At 43.8% G+C, this 20,628-nt stretch overlaps 1 long non-coding RNA gene and 1 other non-coding gene across 2 annotated transcripts in view; one reads left to right on the top strand and one right to left on the bottom strand.

Moving 5' to 3' along the window:
• Nucleotides 1–6,518, top strand: part of LOC130863490 (uncharacterized) — a 65,720-nt gene extending 59,202 nt beyond the window's left edge. Inside the window, exon 4 of the long non-coding RNA XR_009055732.1 lies at nucleotides 5,602–6,518. This is a non-coding gene — a long non-coding RNA (uncharacterized LOC130863490). The remainder of the gene's footprint in view (nucleotides 1–5,601) is intronic.
• Nucleotides 6,519–20,085: 13,567 nt separating this feature from the next.
• Nucleotides 20,086–20,187, bottom strand: LOC130864222 (U6 spliceosomal RNA). Its single transcript, XR_009055919.1, has one exon. It is a non-coding gene; the product is annotated as a U6 spliceosomal RNA (small nuclear RNA).
• Between the last annotated feature and the right edge of the window lie 441 nt (nucleotides 20,188–20,628).

Genomic DNA, 20,628 nt, shown 5'->3' on the forward strand with positions numbered 1-20,628 from the left:
CTCATTGTGGTCTGAGCCAATCAAGCAATGACACGTCATAGGCGGACCAGGCGCTGTATATATTTCCCCGCACGCGGTTGGGCTAGGGTCTTTTTGCCTCCATCTAAACTTCAGTCTTCTGCGCTCCAATAAAGTACGTTCCAAGAAGAATCCTGTTGTGGTCGTCTTCTCTGCTGGCAGAGTTGCACGCCACAATTACCTAAATGTAATACAGCTTAATTCTTACCATCTTAAAATATTCTATTTTTAATTTTAAGTGTTAGTAAATAAGAGGAAAGATGTATCTCTGGCACTCATCAGAAACCTCAAGAGCCTCTGAAAGAAAGAAAGAGAGAGAGAGAGAGAGAGAGAGAGAGAGAGATGGGGGAGCGAGGGAGGGAAGGAAGAAGAAAGGAGAGAGAGAAAGAAAAAGTATGTTTAGTGGCTAACCATGTATACCTCAAAGCCTGGTGACCTGAGTTATTCCCTGGGTTCAAAGGATGGAAAGAGGCAGCCAGATCTAAGGTAGATCTCTGTGAGTTTGAAGCCAGCCTGGTCTACATAGAGAGTTCGAGGCCACCGTTCTACACAGAGAGTTCCAGAACTGTCAGGGCTACACTGAGAGACCCTATCTTGAAAAAAATAATAAGAAAGAAAGAACTGCTTCTGGTCTTTTAAACATTTATAAATTGACGTATAGGCATACGCTAAATATGACAAACAACTTCACCTACATAAAAGATGGTCTACCCTTTTATTGTGACATGCCACATGTCAGGGTGTCAGCAGACACACATCCTGTCCCAGGCTCCCCATTCCCTGGAGACTGGCTTGGGTGTGGCCACACCCACCCCTTGCCTTTCCAGTGCTTAGGGTTCCCATCTTGAATTCAAAGGCAATATTGAACAGCCCAGAGGTCCATCCTTGTTTTAAAATGATTTGATTCTATGCTTTGAAAAAAAAGGAGAAAGGATTAGCTTTTGTATGTGTTACCTAATCCAGGACTAGCCTGACAAGCAGCAAACTGTTCATAACATAAAGTGCTTTGTCCAAAGTAAAACAGCGCGCGGTACGGGGGAAGGACACAGCAAGGATGGGAGAAGACACTTGACTCAGCAGGTATCTGTCTGGTACCTGTCGCTTCATACGGGAAACACTCAAAGTGCCCTGTATGGCAATAGTTGTCTAGATGGAGGGCTGGCTCAGACAATCAACAAATACGTAAAGAAGTAACTTTTGGTTTTTCCCCATAGTGGTAAGCACTATGGGGAAAACAGACAAATGTAAATGGAACAGGAAGAGGACTCCGAAGTTTGAAGTAGGGGTTTCATAAAATGTCAGGTGAGCCCCAGCTCAACAGATCTGGTCCCAGCATCTGGGACAGTAATGTAGGGAACCACAAATCCAAGTCCACCAGTGGCTAAATAGTTTGTTTCAGCCCAGTCTTGGATGCACAGTGAAACCTAAATTTAAATTTTTAAAAATGTTTTTAAAAACCAACTGAGTGTCTGGCAGTGGTGGCGCACACCTTTAACCCCAGCACTCAGGAGGCAGAGGCAGGTGGATCTCTGTGAGTTCTAGGTCAGCCTGGTCCACAGGAGCTAGTTCCAGGATAGCCAGGACTGTTACACAGAGAAACCCTGTCTCAAAAACAAACAAACAAAAGCTACTCCTGAGTAAAGACCTGAAGGAAGAGAGCAAGGAAATGTGCGGGTGCCTCGTGCGTGTCCCTGAAAGGAGAGCAGTCGAGGCAGGTGGGAACAAAGCATGCCCTACTTAGTAGGTTCGTCTCCATTGCTGTGTCCAAGGAAGGCTGTGGCAGGGCAAGACAGGTCCAGACACCAGTTAGGAAACTATCGAAACTATTTAGGCAGCATGATGATGGGTGAGGGGGAAAGTGAGCACTTCTTTTTGTGAGTTTTTGTTTTAGTTTGGTTTGGGGGTATTGGTTTTTTTGGGGGGGTTATTTTTATTTGTTTGTTGTTTGTTTTTTGAGACAAAGTCTCTCTGTGTAACCCTGCTGTCCTGGAACTTGATATGTAGGCCAGGCTGATCTTGGACTCACAGTGATCCTCCGACCTCTGCCTCTGCCTTCTGAGTGCTGGGATTAAAGTGTGTTGCATCATGCTAGAAATGGGCACCTTCGAAGACAGATGTGAAAAGATTTACAAAAAAGACTGAGTGTGTGCTGGAAGAGGAGAGAAGCAAGCTTTGGGGGCAAGGTGGTAAGAACTGGTCAAGGGGATGCTTTGGAATGTTTGGGTGCTCACTAGATGCCCAGTAGAACTCTCAAGTTGATAACTACCTGTTCAAATTCACAGTGTGAGTTGGGTTCGAGGCTAGAGCTATAAATTTGGTCATTATCAACATATTTGGTTTAAATGATGATAATTCCGTGGGATGGAGGTGTTCCAAGGACTGGGGTCTAGCAAATCCACTGCTAAAGATTTGGGGCTGGAATGGACCCAGCTAAGGAGATGAGGACTGACCTGGAGCGTGTGAGGAAGCCAAGTGATGGAACATTTCACGTGGGAATATCAGTCAGTGGTGACAATGATGGCAGAATATGACACCTGAAAACACCTTTCACACACACACTCAACTAAACTAAAAGCTGTTCAGCAGTAAGAAAAGGTTGTGTGTGTGTGTGTCCACACAGACACGTGCTATAATAAACTTCCAAGAAAAAAATCAACACTGGAACATTTAAGGTTTCTTATTTTCCACAGCCTCCCATGTACATCACCACAAGCTGTTGTTTCTATTTGCTCTATAGTCATTTTTAAATCTCACAAAGATGTTATCAAGATTCAGGTGATAACAAATGGAAAATAATCTAGTTCTTTGTGATATGAGTCAAAAAGGACGAGACTGGTTATGAGTTGTTTAGTGACTAGATGCTAAAAATTACTTCTATGCATGTAAAAAAATCTATATCAGATTATGGATGTGTGTGTGTGTCAGTCAGATTTACTCATGATACAGTATGCAATGATGCTGATTTGTAAACATAGTCATCATGTTGTCTTACCATCTTCTTCTGGAGATGCCAGCTAAGAAACCCAGCTTCTTCTGCTCTTGAGAGAAAGGGTGTTTTATTTAAATCACCTCAGCTGGCAGTCTTTGGACACAGACATCCTGTCTCCACTCCAGCTTTTACTGAACATCAGGCTGCCAGATCAATAAGCCACAAAGAGAGTCAAATAGAATGGGAAATCAAAATAGGCACCAAACTTTATCGTACTAAAAAGAACCATGAATTTAGGATGACTTTCTGCCGAACTATGAGAGGGTTCTCATGCCTCTTCGTATAGCTGCATTTTTTCCCATTCTCAACTGACCTGGCCTTTTCCCAGACATTCTTATGCACATAAATCTTACTCACCCTGAAAATATCCTGCAAAATATTTCTCCAGCCAAGTGGGCTCCACATGTGTCCTGTGGTGTCATCATAACATACAGAAGTTTATAGGTTCTAATCTCTAAGCAAATCTCAGAAAAGATTAGGCATTATTATTCTCAGGAGCTGGGTTTCACAGATAAATCCTGCGTAGACACACTGAAATGGTGAACTAAATATAAATGGCGAAAACCTCATTTTGGTTAAATTGGAGGACTTGTACACTGCCTTGACTCACTGGTTAATCTTCAGCAGTCAATCTCAGGTCCTGCAAACCCATGTGCATATGTCTCCGATGCTTTGGTTTGTTTTACAGCCTTCTCCTGCACTATTCAATGAATGCTATAAAAATAAAATGTTTATTTTCCATTACAGCAGGAGGGAAAATGTCGAGAATGAGACCACAAAAACACCATGCCACAAAAAAATAAAAATAAAAAATCATGCTATGTCCCAGGTCTTTTCTTCATAGTAAGTCTGACAGCAGTTACCATTGGGCCATCAGATCAAGTCAAAGAGCATGGACTTTCCAAGCCAGACATTTAAAGGTGGTTGCTATCATTAAAAAAATTAAATAGCCAGGCAAGTGGCACACATCTATAGTCCCAGCACTAGGGAATTAGAGGCAAGAGGGTCAGGAGTTCAAGGTCACCCTAGGAAATGTGAATTCTACATCCTGGGCTACGCATGACACTGTCTCAATTCATACACACACCAAAATATTGAAATAAAAACTAAAATAGGCATGATTTCCTTTTAATTGTTTGTTTTTATCTTATGTGCATAGGTGTGTTGGGTCCCCTGGAACTGGAGTCACAGATAGCTGTGAGCTGCCATGTGGGTGCTGGGAATGGATCCCAGGTCCTCTGGAAGAGCAGTCAGTGCTCTTAACCACTGAGCCATCTCTCCAGCCCCAATAAGCATGATTTCTTAATATCAGAGAGTTATTTATATTTTATTTCTTCTTCATTTACCCTTATGCTCTATCATCTGTATGAACTATTATTTTCTCTTAGGTTGTTAGTCTGAAGGTTAGGAATGAAGGGTTTGTAACTCACTTTCATATTCCCTGGAACAGAGCTAAAATGTGAGATACTTAACAATCATTTAGTACTTGCAAAAATGGTATTTGTTGAGCCTGATGCCTGGTAAAGCCCACTCTAATAATATCTTGAAGACAAAGGAAGGGAGGAACTATGGAATATGTGTGGTGATGATTCACTCAAGAATCACACATTTCATTAATAATCTTTCAAGTTTTGTTAATAAAGAGAACCCGACAGCGGTGGCCCATGTCTTCAAGCCCAACACTCAGGAGTCTGAGGCAGGCAGATCTCTGTGAGTTCAAGGCCAACCTGGCCTACAAAGTGAGTTCCAGGATAGCTTGGAACTGTCTGGAATATGCATTGTGTTTGTGTGTGTGTGTGTGTGTGTATATACATATTGCTATAGAAAGCCCTCAAAGGTTTCACTACCCTGCTCTCCTCCTGGTCCTCAGCGTACAGCTCACAGGCACACCCACAGACTGGTGTCTCTTTCTAAGTATGCCAAAGTTTTCTTTTCACTTTTGCTATTATTTGCTTACTTACTGCTTTATTGACAATTTCATACTTATATGCAATGTATTATGATTATATTCAGCCCCATTACCCTCTCTGGTCTCCTCTCTCTGAGCCCCTTCTTCCCGACTCATCCTGTCTCCCACCTAACCCTCAGTTTAACTAGGTTACTTACGAGTATGGGTAGATGGTTATTTTACTGGAACATAAACAACTTGCCAGTGGCCACACTACTGAAGAAAAAGACACTGCCTCCCAGTACTACCATTAATGCCAATGACAGTTATTCAGGAAGGGGGTGGGCACCAGCCCCACCATGATGAACTGCCGAAGGGCCCAGTTCTGTGAAGACCTCATGCAGGAGTCCCATAGCTGCTACGTGCTCATGGTTACTGCATCCACATCATATCCAGATGCCTATTTTATAGCACTCCTTAATCTTCATTCTTTATAGATTTCGGACAGCCCTGCCATGATGGGTAAACTGCTTTTGCTTTGTTTTGTTTTATTTCACATCAAGGCTCAAAGAAAACACCTGAAAGCCAATGGCATTCTTCTGCCAAGGGGAGGCACCTTCCAGTCAAAATTAGTTGAAACTATACTAACTTGATTTACCCCTCTTCCTTCCCCCTTCCCCTCCTCCCTTCCCCTCCTCCTATTCAGGTACAGAGCAATGGCCTCGTGGAGTCGTGTTCAAGGAATCGGGATCCCCTTGATTACCGCCATTGAAATTGTCTCCATCTGGGTCCTGTCCTTTATCCTGGCCATCCCAGAGGCCATCGGCTTCGTCATGGTACCATTCGAATACCTGGGTGAGCAGTATTGAACCTGCATGCTCAATGCCACGACCAAGTTCATGGAGGTACTGAGCCCAGTTCACCCACCATATCCAGGTCAACATTATAAAGACATGCTAAAGTCCCAAATGAATTAGCTGGTCAGGGAGGCTCCGTCCTTCACTGTCCTCAGCTGTCAGGAAGACAATGTTGGCCTTGTGTAGCCTCTTAAATAGAGCAGCTGTGTCCTCTCCCGCTCTCCCCTCATAGCGCAACTACAGACATTCCGTCCTACAGACACGGACGTGTCACTGAGGACATGCAGGTTGCTCAGTTATAGTTCTGAACACAAGTCTTATTTACCCTAAACGTACGTCACAAAACTCTTGTCCGGCAAAGTGAGCTGCATGCGTGCCCTATGAGGAATCACTGCAGCACACACAAACCATAGATCCTGACCTCTACACATATTCGGCAAGAAATTGGACACCCAGAGTCCCGGAGGTCGGGCTCTCTCGCTGTAAACAGGCTGCCTTGCTGTCTGGGCTCATACTGACACAGACTCTAGGCCTGGCCCCCAAGAACACATCAGCATTGTTCAGAAAAGCTTAAGCACCTGCCTGAGCACACTGGGAAACACGGTTCAGAATGCATATTCCCTTTGCAAAACTGGTTCCAGGTGGACAGAGGACAGAACCAGCAAGTTATCCATGCCCCCCGAGGCGGGAGAGTTAAGTGTTTTGATGCCAGCATCACCTGCTCAGGTCCACATCACAGACAGCTCAAGCTATGTTTTCCTAAGAGGAAAATTCACCAAATTCATGATTTTGCAGTTGATCGGTTATCTTGCTTGGATATTTTTATTTTAAAATTAAAAAAAAAAACTCATGAAAACTGGCAACCACAAAAATCCAAGTCTTTTTCTTATTGCCTTCTTAGCTAGGCCAGTTTACCCAATGAAAACAAGACAGTGGGTGGCACAGCCCATGGTTAGGGTTTGGAATCGAGAGGAGCACATAAGCATTAGACTGTCCAAAGAAAAACAGCAGAGGAGGGTCCTGCAAGAAGGCCCTTTCCAATCCCTGGAAATAGACCAGATGAAGCAGGCAGCATCCTAAAGAGTTTGAGATGAGGGAGGCTGAGTGCCCGCAGGGGTGCCCGTGGGTTCGATAAGGGTTTAAGTCAGATTGCTGAGGTTTCGGAGTTCATCCCAAGCCTGGAATAAACACACTTATTTTTCTAACATGACCTCCCATCTACTTTCAGCTCCCCTCTTCACCTTTGCTCTGCTCTAAACTGGCCCAAAGCCCTCTCCAATCCCTAGCTAATGACATCAGGTTCAAAACAAAACTGTGCTCCCCTTTCTCAGTAGGCCTCTGAGATGGGGGTGTGGGGGCTACTGCAGCCAGCTCTGTCCTGTGTCACCTTCCAGCCCCCAGGCAGCTGCTTCTAGGCAACACCCACTTGTCCTCTGTTATGTGGGAAGAGGATACAAGAGTGGGGTGGGTGGAGGAGGGAGTGGAGGGGGTGGGGCAGCCTTAGAGGATGTTTGTGCCTGCAAACAAGGACAGAGTTGGATTTTTTTATTTTTTTAAGTTCCAGACAGAGATCCTTCTGCAGTAGGTGCACTAGGGGAGATCTGTTTAACAATCTGAAGAAACAAACTTCTTTGGGAGTTTGTACTTCATCTGGGATTGAATTCAGGAGTCTAGGAGTTTGGATGGGAAAAAGAATGTGTTTGTTTTCACTGAGTTCCTCTGACTTTAAAGGTACACGATAGCCTGTCAGTGGTGGCACACGTCCTTATTCCCAGCACTCAGGAGGAAGAGGCAGGTGGATCTCTGTGAGTTGGAGCCAGCCTGGTCTACAGAATAAGTTCCAGGACAGCCAGAGCTACACAGAAAAAAGCTATCTCAAAAAACCAAAACCAGCCTGGCAGTGGTGGCGCATGCCTTTAATCCCAGTACTCGGGAGGCAGAGGCAGGCGGATCTCTGTGAGTTCGAGGCCAGCCTGGTCTACAAGAGCTAGTTCCAGGACAGGAACCAAAAAACTACGGAGAAACCCTGTCTCGAAAAATCCAAAAAAAAAAAAAAAAAAAACCAAAACCAAACAGAAGTCTAGTTAGCAAAGTGCTGTGACGTTTAAGGGAGCTGTGACTTTTTAGCGAGAAGCAAGTGGGCGCAGTCCTGACATGTTAGTGCTCACTGCTGGCATTAATGCTTGATGCCTGGCAGCTTTTTAAGCCATTATATTATTTACTAGGACCCATATGCTATGCAATTTTCTGCTGAATATATATCTTTATCAGAATTTTATTTTCAGTATTTTGATAACTCCATTTCAATGTAATTGGTTTCCCTTGTGACCAGTTAACTTTGTGCCTTTTTTCCCCACTGCGACATTTAACTTTGTGCTTTTTAAAATACAATGCTGATGTCTAGGAGTTTTACCAGTTGATAAAATGATAAAGTTCAATCCCCAGAATCCATGTAAAGAGCTGGGCATGGTGGCACAGGCTTGTTACCCAGTGCTGGGAAGGCAAAGGCTTTGGCCAGGAAGCCTAGCCAAAGTAGCCAGCCGTAGGTCCCAGTGGGAGACCCTGTCTCAACAAACAAGGCAGATGGTTCCCGAAGAATGGTATCTAAGGTTGTTCTGCCCCCTCCACACACACACACACACACACACACACACACACACACACACACACACAGAGTATTGTTCTCGGAAGGAACCCTCATGTTCACCAAATTTCCAAGGGGGTCTTATGGCATTTGACAGTTAAGAAGCCTTGCCTTAACTTTTGTCTTCTGGAACTATTTTTAGATTATTTAAACAGTCATAAAAGGTTCCTTTCCATGTCCAGAAGCTGTCAGGATTTACGGAACAGGGTGACCATATTGAGCTATTACAAGAGGCTACATTACCCTCGGTAATATAAGAGTCTGGAGAAAAAGCATGAGGAAGTTAGATAGCATGCCTTCCCAAGTTCGAGGTTAATTCAGTAAAGCATTTGAGTATCATTATCCAACTTCCAGTTGTATTCTCCTTTAAAAAGACAGAAAACCAGGGGCTGCAGAGATGGCTCAGCTGTTCAGAGTACTGACTGCTTTCTCAGGGGACCTGGCACCCTCACACATAGATGCAGACAGAGAATAAAAATAAATAAAGTTTTAAAAAAGACAGAAAACTGAACAATTTGGATTTGTATAACTCCTTGCCGACAGAGACACATTGCAGCTAAAGGCTGCAATGTTCCAGGTCAGTAGTTTCCAGGTGGCAAGTATTAGGAGAGAGAGTGGAGTTATTGATGGCTGAGCTGCTTAACTCTGGGGTCACACAGCAGTCATACCAGGCAAAGGGTTAAGTCCACTCACCACAGCCACAGATAAGCCATTCGCCGTTAGCTTTCACTGTTCCTACATGAGAACGCTTTAACTACACTGAACTTATCAAAACATTGAGGCTCATCAATACTCAAAGATGAAATGTCTCAGATCCCATTTTATGAACTTCAAGAGGAGACTCTTTGTACTGATCGAGCTCCTCCATTGTGTAATAGAAATTGGAATGAGGATCTCAGAAGTCTCCTTGTAGGGATGAGGAGATCATTTTGATACGCATGTTTTTCATGTGCTGCAGTTTAGAGTACAGAACTTGCCTAAATCCACTGCTAAAAAATAAAAGTAAATATTGAGCATAATGCAAGTTCTTTCCTGCTGTCAAAAAGGGAACATGTGACTGCATCTGTAAGCACAAAGGGTGGCGTGGGCAGGGTGCTGCACAGTCCGCTTACGTCCCATGCCCGTCTGCCCTTTTCCTCACTGGACAGTTTTACCAAGACGTGAAGGACTGGTGGCTCTTCGGCTTCTACTTCTGCATGCCGCTGGTGTGCACGGCCATCTTCTATACCCTCATGACCTGTGAGATGTTCAACAGGAGGAATGGCATCACCCCATTATGTCTCATGTTCAATAGGCAGTCGCTCCTTACTCCCATCCCCCAGATGCTAGAAACCACTGATTTCCTGTCTCCACCAATCAGCTCCTCTGGTTACTCCAGACGACTGGAATTGTGTAACAACATGGAGTTTGTTTAGGAGCTACTTTCCTTTGCTTGACTGGGAAGTTTTAGCCTCTGTGTCTTGGGAAGGTGGGAAATAGGAAGCAGAACTGCTTTTGTCATAGAAGTATTTGGAGGAGTCATGAAGAACTCAGTTTTCTGCCTTACTATTTTATCAAGACTTAGATAACACATCTGTTTCATCTGCTCCAGAAAGTCTGCTCTGTGTGGCTCTTTCTATGGCGTTCCACGCTGACCACAGCTGGCTTCAGGTCAGGGCTGAGAATGTGAGTGGTGTCAGGGGGCCTTTCTTCCCCTTAGGGAGGCCCTCCTTCCCAGAAAGTGGCCAGACAAGACCCCGTTCGTCTTAAGGTCACATAGCCTGAAGGACCCAGTGGTGCTTATTGCCAGACACTTACTAACTTACTAAGGATAAAAGCAAGTTGTCTTTGGCAGCAGTAAAAATTATTCATGGATTTTATGTTAAAGGGATGTATTTACAAAGAGAAAAAAGAAAGAAAGGAAAAGGCAATCACATCAATTACAGAAATCCTTTCCAGAAGAAAATTTCTACCCCTTGTGATACATATGGCGCCATATTCATTGCCCGAGGAGCACAGCTTACTAGGTTTGCTCGGAAACTGGTTGCTACAAAGCATACATAGAATGAAGGAACACCCAGCATTTGGAGATGAACCTTGATGACCCACCACGACTTTACATCTTCTGAAGCTGGCCGAGAATGGAGGGGCTTGGCAGAAAGGACCTGAAGGCTCTGAAAATGGATGCCTCACAAATGTGGGGTCCCCAGGGCCAGCTCTCAGCACTGTAGCCCTTGCAGGCCTGTTTCGGGGCTCCTAGGTCTCACTTGCTGTGCCCTGCAATCGTTACTTGATCTGATGAAGTTCATTAAGAGAGACCTTAGTGGTTTATTTGTTTTGTTTTAGAATCTCTCTTAGTACTCATCTCTCTCTTTTTCCCTAATAGCCAAACACGAATACACTGCAAATCATTTTACCTCTAACTGCTGCTACTTACACACTTGCAAACATCAAGTCTGGACTCTTCCTCAAACAGACTCCTGTTGTTCTGCTCCTGCTTCCCGACATGGACCACTCTTCCTACCGTTATCCCGTGCTGACTTTCTTAGATGTAATCCTATACAAAGGTGCTACAGCGACTCAATAACACAGTCCACGTGAGGATGAGGGAGCATCGTGGGCTTCATCTCAACACAGAAGGCTTTGCAGTGTTCTTTCCCCTCAGAACTTTCTGGACTCAGAAACAGAACTCAACAGACTACAGTTACAAACTCACATTGGCTTCTTTTTAAATAATTGCAGCTGTCTTTTATGAGAACCCTCATTCTATGCCATAATCATTTACATGCAGAAGATGTGACTACCACACAGTGCCACTTAGCTTGAACAAGTCTACCTGCACTTGTCCACTCATATGAATGATGTTTAATATAAGCAGTAAGCAACCTACTAAGGATTTTCAAAATAGCTCTGGTGTTCCAGTTAGGAGATTGAACAGCTTAGTCTAAATACAAGACTGATAGAATGAGACCCATCTTTCCTCCTCCCCCTTCTGGTTTCTCTTTGTGTGTGCACACATGCATGTGAGTGTGTAGAGGGAGTGTTCATGAGAGAGGGGAGAGAGAAGAAGGGAGAAGAAGGAGAGACAGGAAGAGGCAAGCTCTATAGACCAGGCTGGCTTGAAGCTCCTTGTGCCTCTATGTGACGTCTACATACTGAGACTGTGGGCACATGCTAACAATGGGGTTCCTTCCACTTGCTGGGCTGTGGGCACACTGCTAACAATGGGGTTCCTTCCATGTGCTGGGCTGTGAGCACACTACTAACAATGGGGTTCCTTCCACATGTCGGGACTGTGGGCACACTGCTAACAATGGGGTTCCTTCCATGTGCTGGGACTGTGGGCACACTGCTAACAACGGGGTTCCTTCCATGTGCCGGGACTATGGGCACACTGCTAACAATGGGGTTCCTTCCACATGCTGGGACTGTGAGCACACTGCTAACAACGGGATTCTTTCCACGTGCCGGGACAGTGGGCACACTGCTAACTGGGTTTCCTTGCTAGTACTAAACATCATTCCAAAATAAGAGCCAGAAAGATCTGGAACTGCAGCAGTGCTGTTGAAAGAAGTATCCAAACTTCCAAAGCAGCTCCTCTAAAAGATGACATTAATTTGAATATATGGGTTTTTCTTTCCTGAGAAAACCAGACTATTTTTAACCTTGCTTGATTTTCACACACTATATTATTACTAGTTGGCTAAAGGCAGTTGGCTCTTTTTCAGCTTGGTGTAGAATCCAATTTTATCTAGTAACTCCGTTTTTGGACTGAACAGAAGTAGAAAATCTTCAAATGCATTCTTAAAACATACATGGATATATAATATCAAAACCAAGCCATATTCTATGTGCAACTGATATGTATAATCATATATATGATTTGTATACAATCATAATAATTAAAATTAAACATAAATATACATATGTATATGAACAAAGTGTTCAAATATAAGCTCTCTCGCCATGTGCTTTCAGGGACTGGTTTCCAGTACTAACTGTGTTAATCACGCCTATGACTACTCAGGAATGGGCAGTGGCCTGAGACCATTGTGCTGGCTGTTTTCAAAAGACCTTGAAAAGGGGCCAGAGAGGTGGTTCAGAGGTTATTGTTGTTGCTCCTACAGAGGACCTAGGCTTGATTCCCAGAACCTACATGGCAGCTCATAACTGTACTCCAGTTCCAGGAGATCTCATGCCCTCTTCTGGCCTCCTCAGGCACTGCATGCTCATGGTGCACATACACACATGCAGGCAGGCAAAACACATAAAATAAATAAATCTTAAAAAGTTTAAATTAAAAGTAGACTATTTGAATTAATTCATAAAGGGAGAGGGCAATGCTATGTCATTTTTCTTTTCCAGAAAGATTCCAATATTACAAGCCTGGCAGTGCCACCCACACAGGGCAGAGGCAGCAATCAGGCCCCATTCTTCTGGCAGGTGCTACCCACACAGGGTAGAGGTGCAAGCCAGACCCCATCCTTCTGGCCATAATCAAAGCCTGGCAAGTTTCTGCTCCTGGTTATAGATGTTGATTTTGAGAGATGGCCCAATCCTTGATGTCTTCAGAGTGGCTAATAGCTGTGGAATAGCATGTGTGAGACCCAAGCGCCACCAGCACCCACATACAAAGGAAGGCATACACCAGAAATGCTAGATAAAGTTAGTCTAAAAACATTTTATGTTAAGACACTCATAAAAGCATATATAAAGAAACTTGTATTTTGTTTCTTCTTTTTCTATCAACAAGGAAAAGGTAGAAGGGCACACCACACAGTGCACATTATCATGTGCTGAGGGCTGAATCCGTTATGAATTTCATGCTCTCTGCATCTCTCAGCTAAGGATGAGGAGAACAAGCATTGAAACAGCCAACAGTGGCAGACCCTGACCACTGAGAGAGCATCACCTGCACTGAGCTGGAGGAAAAGGCAAATGATACACCCACGTGTTCAGGAAATGACACAGCATCTTCTGGATCACTCTTTTGCTTCCCCTAAGCAGAGGCTGCCAATCCTTCCAACTGCCTTTCCAGCAATCTCAATAATTCTCTTGTCATACTTTTCCAAAAACGAAACAGGACAATTACTTCCCGATCTAGGAAAATAAAATGTCCCATGAATTATTTATCTTGTTATTTAAACAGCAAGCTTTTGGCACCCACGTTGTTTGGGTGGGGCATTTAAAGATAAGGCAAGCCAAATAAAGAACTGCTGAAGCCACAGAACAAAGGAAAATCAGGACTTCTAGTGAAATGAGACCCAGAGACTTAAACATCTAAGGAGCAAAGGTTACAGATGTCAATCAAAGAAAGAGTAAGGGGGGGGCCTCCATGTAAAACAAGGGGTGGGTTTGAGACTGTGGCAAGATTTTTCATTTGACCTTAGAGACTATGTCTCTGTGACTTTGTTTTGAAGTGTTTCTACTGTGTTGCTGTGTTAATGGCTCTACTATATGAGCGCTAGCCCCTGGCTCCTCTTATCCAGCCTGCCTTGGGCTTAGTTTCCATCACCTCACACCCTATCAGTTGCAATTTGAAAGGAAACAAACTATTCAGATTAAAAATAATGTTTTTATTCCCCGTATTCTTAAAGAGTTAAAAAATCAGAGTAAATATAAGCACCACAATTTACTAATATTTCATATTTTGGTTTTAGTTATGTTCAGCAGGGCCACGGAAGAAATGCTGTGCAAATCCTCAAACATTAATCAGAAATGTGGGTTGGATTGCACAGACGCTGCCTCTGCCCTTCCTGTTCTGGCTCAGGCTACAGTTGTTTTCACAGCACAAGGATACACAGAAATTTGCGTTCAGTGCTCATCTCATGGAGTCTGTAGAGGAAGCAGAGAACATCATCGTCTTCTGCTTCCAGGAGCGCATTCACCAGAGGGTGCCGAGAAGGGAGGGTTAGGTCCCTCCAGTCACACATTGCCCTCTGGCACCCAGACTCAGCTCCCCAGAGGGAGACAGTAGAAACTGGCTTTTGCAGTTCTAGGTAACATTTCCCACAACCCCTAGTTCACAAATATTGACATTTTGGAAAAAAGAAAAGGAAAAAAAATGCTTTGCAAAAAAGTTGAAATGTTTATGTTTTTTTAAATAAATATGCACTATCTTGGGATTTTTAAAAATAGTTTTATCCATCAGCAACTAGATAGTCTAGGAAAGGAACTTCCAAGGGAGTTTTCTTATCTTTTCGTTTTCTACCAATAAAGTCCTTCCAACCAGCAGAACTGAGTGAGTTTAAGGTCCTTTTCTCTAGAAAGTGCTGCAGCCACCTTTTTGGATGTTATTTTTTCCTGAATAACCAATCCGTAAATCATAGTAGATTTGAGGTTATTTTTCGTAAAGTGTTTTCTTTTTTCCTTTGTGATATTTCCTTCCACGGACCTCCGCGGATCCTCGGAGCCCAGCCTGATTCCGCTGTGGAACTACAGCGCGACCTGGTGGTCATTTCTGTTCCCTGCCACGGTTTGCGGATGTGAATGGCCAAAACACAGGGAAGCACTGTGTGTCCAAGCCAGTGGAAAACAACCAGCGAATAATCCATAGTACCGCTCTTCAAGCATAATCACCTTGCAAGGAACTCTTAAAGTGTTTAACAACAATATTCCTTTTTAATAATACTTCGGGACAATTGCTGGTGCGTCGTTACATCAACAGAATCGTTAACCTTCCTATTCTTCCACAATTCTTTTCTATGGAGACTGGGAACAGGATACTCACTATGGATCCCAGGCTGCCCTGGATCTGGTTATGTGCACAAGGCTAGCTTAGGACTCACAAAAGATCCTCTGCCTCTGCCTCCTGAGTGCCACTATGCCTGGCTAACACTCCCCTTTTCCAGACTTCTGCATTTATCTAAGTAAATTTTTAAACTATTCTTATGCAAAGACCTTACAAAGAACTTAAGCTAAGTAGATGTCAACTGTGGGAGGCATCTTCTCCTTGTATATAGGAAAATGTTCAAAAGAAAGAACATGCCTTTGTCCTTGGATTTTGTTATAGTTTTCAAATTCTAGATAATTTGACTTATTTAATTCTGCAAGGCGTGCCTCAGCCTCCCCAAAGGAGTGCTGGCTTAGAAAATGCCCAGCGCTGGAAATGCTAAGGGATTTGGTTTCAGTTTTTTGCAGGGATGGAGATAGAATTTCAAAGCAGTTCATCAGAGTGGCATGACTAGACCTTGTTCATTGTTTTTGTTGTTGCTGTTGTTTTATTGTTGCTTGCTCATTTGCTTGTCTTGAAATAGGGTCTCTGTATTTAACTAAGCCTAGACTGGTGTCAAATTCAAAATCTTACTGCCTCAGTGTCTTGAGAGCTGGAATTACAGGAATCCATTCTGCAGAAATGAGTGGTTTTAAGTAAACTCCTTCACACACATGTTAGTTTGCTACTGAAACTTGAAACATATCAGAAGTTCCTCTTGCTGCAATGTACATATTCAAACTGGGGAATCCAATTATCTGCTCTTGTTGTGGGGTTTCACCAGAGAAGACGTCTCAAACATGGCTTTAAGCCAATGGAAAGCCCTTATTAGGCAGTCAGTGACTACAGCAGGTGTACAGGACCCCACAGTAGAACCGGAGCTTTCTCAGGGTGGGCTTTTAAGTACAGAAACCACATTCCATCAACAAGAACAGTTAGTCAAAAGGCAAAGTTAGTACATTTAGGTACTTCCCTTGATTTATGGCCTTTGATGGATAAGGTCTTTGTTTTCATTTTGGCAGATGCACTGTCCGTCCCCTGAATGGCACTTCCATCATGGAGTCCTACGAAGCACCGGGGCCTGTCACCCTCTGCCCAGCATTTTCTTTACCGTGGTCACTGACAGCCTCCTTCGCTTCACTTCTTCTTTTCCTCTCACTGATATCAGCTTCAAAACACATGGGAACACGTGAGCCCTAGCATGGCTCCGACTGGTCAAACGGGAGTGGGAGGAATCAACTTCCTCCTACTAGGCAAGCACTCTATCCACAAAGCTACAGCCCCACTATAGGGCTCACTTTTGCTACTGAACTCCCTTAAGCATAAGTCTACGTTCTTTTTCAAACTGACAAACTGCTCAGAGGAGTCTCAGAACAGGTGCACCTCAGTCATGTTACAGAGAAGGGATTAGCATTGCCACTTAGATTAGAAAACTCAGTCTCCACGATAAAAACACTGTTGCTCCAAACCCCTTGGCTATTGAGTGGCAGAGGCTTCCTGTTCCAAAGCAGGCCCTCCATAGGACAAACTCAGTGGACAAACGTATCTACTGCAGAATATTCCAAGGAGAGCAGGAAGAGATGGAAGTCTTTTCCCACCATTTCAGCTAACTAACTGAAACGCTCGCGCTTCTGCAAACATGAGTATCCTTCTCAGCTTTCAAAGTCTTGTATTTTCTGGAAAAGAACAAAGAATCAACACCAGTCTGAGGTCTCCTGGGCCTTACTTGGGTTATTTTAGCTAAGGGACTCTCTAGCAAGCAACCTTTGCCAATTTTGAGCCACAGATTTGTTTGGGAACTTCTGAAGCCTTTTTAATCTTTTAAGGTACATTAAGAAGGCAACCAACTCTTTTAAATAAAAATTCCCAAGGGTTTGTTTGGTTGGTTCACTTGCTTTGTTTTTTACAGGTATCACTGTCTAGCTTGGCTAGCCAGGAACTCTCTACATAGCCCAGGCTGGCCTTAAACTCACAGAAGATCCACCTGCTTTCTGCCTCTGCCTCTGCCTCTGCAGTACTGGATTAAAGGAGTGCAAACCACATGGCCTCCAAAGAGCAGTAAGTAGAAACGACGTTCACTCGTCATACAACAAAGATGTCTGTGATTTTTATTGCTAGGATCAATGTCTCTGTGATGTGTCACCTGTGTTCATACTTTTTGTAGATGACATATTTCAGGGCTGGTGAGATGGCTCATGGGACAAAAGGCGCTTTTCCTGGGACCCACATGGTGGGAAGAGAGATCCAACCCCACAAGTTGTCCTCTGATGCCCATGAGAAATCTGTGGAATATATGCACACACACAACAAATAAATATAGAAATTTGAAAAATGAAATAACACATTTCAGTTTAAAATTAATGAAAATATATGTGTTTTGTTTCCATGTGATTTTTATCAAGACTACTCTGAAGTGACTCAGCCAATGTTAAACCTTTTCTGAGACCAAGTTAGGTCAAACTTTCTTGAATTCTGTCCAAAAGCACTTACAACCATGTAGTAATACTTTTCTACTAACAGGTGGGACGTTTGTTTTAATATAGTCTGGTGTGCATGAGGAAAAGTTACAAAAAATAATTATGAGTATACAGCCTATAATGATGCTACAACTAGCCTTACCTGCATCTTGGGCCATTAATCAACAAAGGATACTGACTTCTGTTAATTCCACCATGAGAAAAAAAAGCACTACCACAATTTTTGAGCCAAATTTGAAGCAGGCCTGGTTTTTATTGGGGTGTTCCTGAAATATGGCCAGTGACGGCCTCCTAAGTCAGGTTAAAGAACCTCCCTGAGGTCACCACTTAGGCCCCTTTTAAGAAATAAAATCATGAGTAGTGGCAAAGCTAGTTCACAGAAGCAAGACAATGGAGCAATGAGGAAGTACAGAAAAATCTCAAAAGTTCTACAGCCATCACCATGTGGTCACCATGTAATTAGGAAAGGTTGGGGTGACCAGGGAAGGTCAGGGTGTTCTCAAAAACAAGTCAAGGGCATGAGTGGGGGCAGATTAGATTCCAGAAAGCAGAGACTTTGAAATGGAAACTCAGCTCTTACAGCACATGGAAACTTACTTTTAACAATATAGCATAATGGCTCCTGCCTCCAAAATGGAGTCGGGGGGTTCCTCACCTACAGTGATAGTTCAGTATGAAACCCTGTGCACAGCAGCTACTCCAGTCCCTATCTGCAATTGCTCTGAACAGTTCACTAAATTGAAGTGTGTGGCATAAGTCTGCCTCTCCAGCTCCATTACGGTGAGTTTAAACGTTTCTCCATGCATTTGGTTGCAACCTCACTTGAAACCAGATTGTGACCTCCTAGTGTGACAAGAAGTCAAGTCTCAGGCAATCACAGGCAGCCAGCTGTGCAAACTCTGCTCAAACAAGACAGACATGAAGTGGAAGCAACTGGACTCGATCTACAATCACACACTTCCATTTCTGTAGCTGCTTCCTTGTATGATCATTGATTGGCCTGTGATAGAACGCATGCCTGGAGCACAGTAAGGAGAGCCTTCTGATCCCTCGCTGAAGGGGACCTGGCCCAGGGCAGTGGGGAAAGCACAGCTGCAGCCATGGCTGGAAGCTGTCAGACTGTGGACGGTTGCTCACTTCTGGGAAGATTAAAACAGAGACAGGACAGGAAGTTGAGCCAGGTTATAAATTTCAAGGTTGCCCAGCAACCCACTTCCTCCAGCTAATCTCTACCTCCTCCATGTTCCAAACCTCCACAAACAATGCCACCAGATGGGAAACAAGTGTTCAAAAGCATGAGCCTGTGGGACACTTTTCGTTCAACCATAACATTTTGGTTTGGTTTGGTTTTAGATGATGGTGGAGTCTCACATATTCTAGGCTGGCCCCAAACTTGCTCAGTAGCCAAAGATATTGTTGAATTGTGTGTGTGTGTGTGTGTGTGTGTGTGTTTTAGATATTTGTTTGCTAATATGTTAAAATACATTCTTTGGACTTTTATCAGGAAGAGATAACAAATTTCTTTCTCCATTTTTTTTTTCAGACAAAGTCAGTCAGGCGATGGCAGTGCACACCTTTAATCCCAGCACAAAAGAGGCAAAGCCAGGCGGATCTCTGTGAGTTTGAAGTCAGCCTGGTCTACAGAGCAAGTTCCAGAACAGCCAAGGCTACATAAAGAAACCGAGTCTGATAAAACCAAACCAAACAAACAAAACAAATCTTAGACCGGGTCTTGTTGTGTAACTGACTGTCCTGAAACTCACTAAGTAGACCAGGACAGCCTCAAACTCACAGAGATCTGCCTGCCTCAGTGCTGGGATTAAAGGTGTGCACCACCATGCAAAAGATACTGAACTTTTTCAAGTGCCTTTCCTGTGTATTTTGGGAGTATTGCGCAGTTTCTGTCTGCAAGTCTTCTCGTTGTGTTAACTGAGGAGCTGCGAGCTTGTGGAAATGTCACAGTGGCTTGCTTACCTGGTCACATTGCATCATCAGGAAACAGACCAAAGAACGTGTGTACTCAGCTTATTCTAGAATTCAGACCCATGGAAAGGCATAGCCCACATCCAGATGAGCACAGTGCAATGGGTGCAGTCATCACATCCAGATGAGCACAGTGCAGTGGGGGCAGTCATCACATGCAGATGAGCACAGTGCAGTGGGGACAGTCATCACATGCAGATGAGCGCAGTGCAGTGGGGGCACTCATCACATGCAGATGAGCGCAGTGCAGTGGGGGCAGTCATCACATGCAGATGAGCGCAGTGCAGTGGGGGCAGTCATCACATGCAGATGAGCGCAGTGCAGTGGGTGCAGTCATCACATGCAGATGAGCGCAGTGCAGTGGGGGCAGTCATCACATCCAGAGGAGCGCAGTGCAGTGGGGGCAGTCATTGTGAGTAGACAGATGGCCTGGGGACAGTACATATGAGACTGGGCCACCTTAGGGAAGTCTGAAAGTGCCATGTAAGAAATAAAGATTTTAACCAACAAGTGGAAAGAAGAGAGTCCTTTTTTTCTTTAATATAGGGAATACTTCAAAATTTGCATATCATTCTTGTGCAGAGCCATGCTAATCTCTGTATTGGTACAGTTTTAGTATGTGTGATAAGGAAGTAAGCACCAAAGAGACGTTATTACAGGCAAATATGACATAATAAAGAGATTGTTTTATCATATTCATATGACAGTGGAGTAGAGAGTATCATGAAGGCAAGGTTGGTTAGCAAGTATCCTAGTCATTGTTCTGTGGGTGTGAAGAGACATCATGACCAAAGCAACTCTTATTAAAAAAGCATTTAATTGGGCGCTTGCTTATACTTTCAGAGGTTTCCTAACATCATGGCAGGAAGCATGGTGACAGGCAGGCAGACTAAAAAAGTAGTTAAGAGTTCTACACCAAAGCCCATCCCCAGTGACACACTTCCTCCAACAAGGCCATACCTCCTAAGCCTTTCAAATAGTGTCACCCTTGATGATCAAGTTCAAATCTTGGAGCCTATAGAGGCCATTTTCTTTCAAGCTACCATCCACAAGGAAGTCTCTGACAGTCTACAAGAGGCCC

The sequence above is a fragment of the Chionomys nivalis genome, chromosome 21, assembly GCF_950005125.1.
Source record: "Chionomys nivalis chromosome 21, mChiNiv1.1, whole genome shotgun sequence".
Lineage (NCBI taxonomy): Eukaryota > Metazoa > Chordata > Mammalia > Rodentia > Cricetidae > Chionomys > Chionomys nivalis.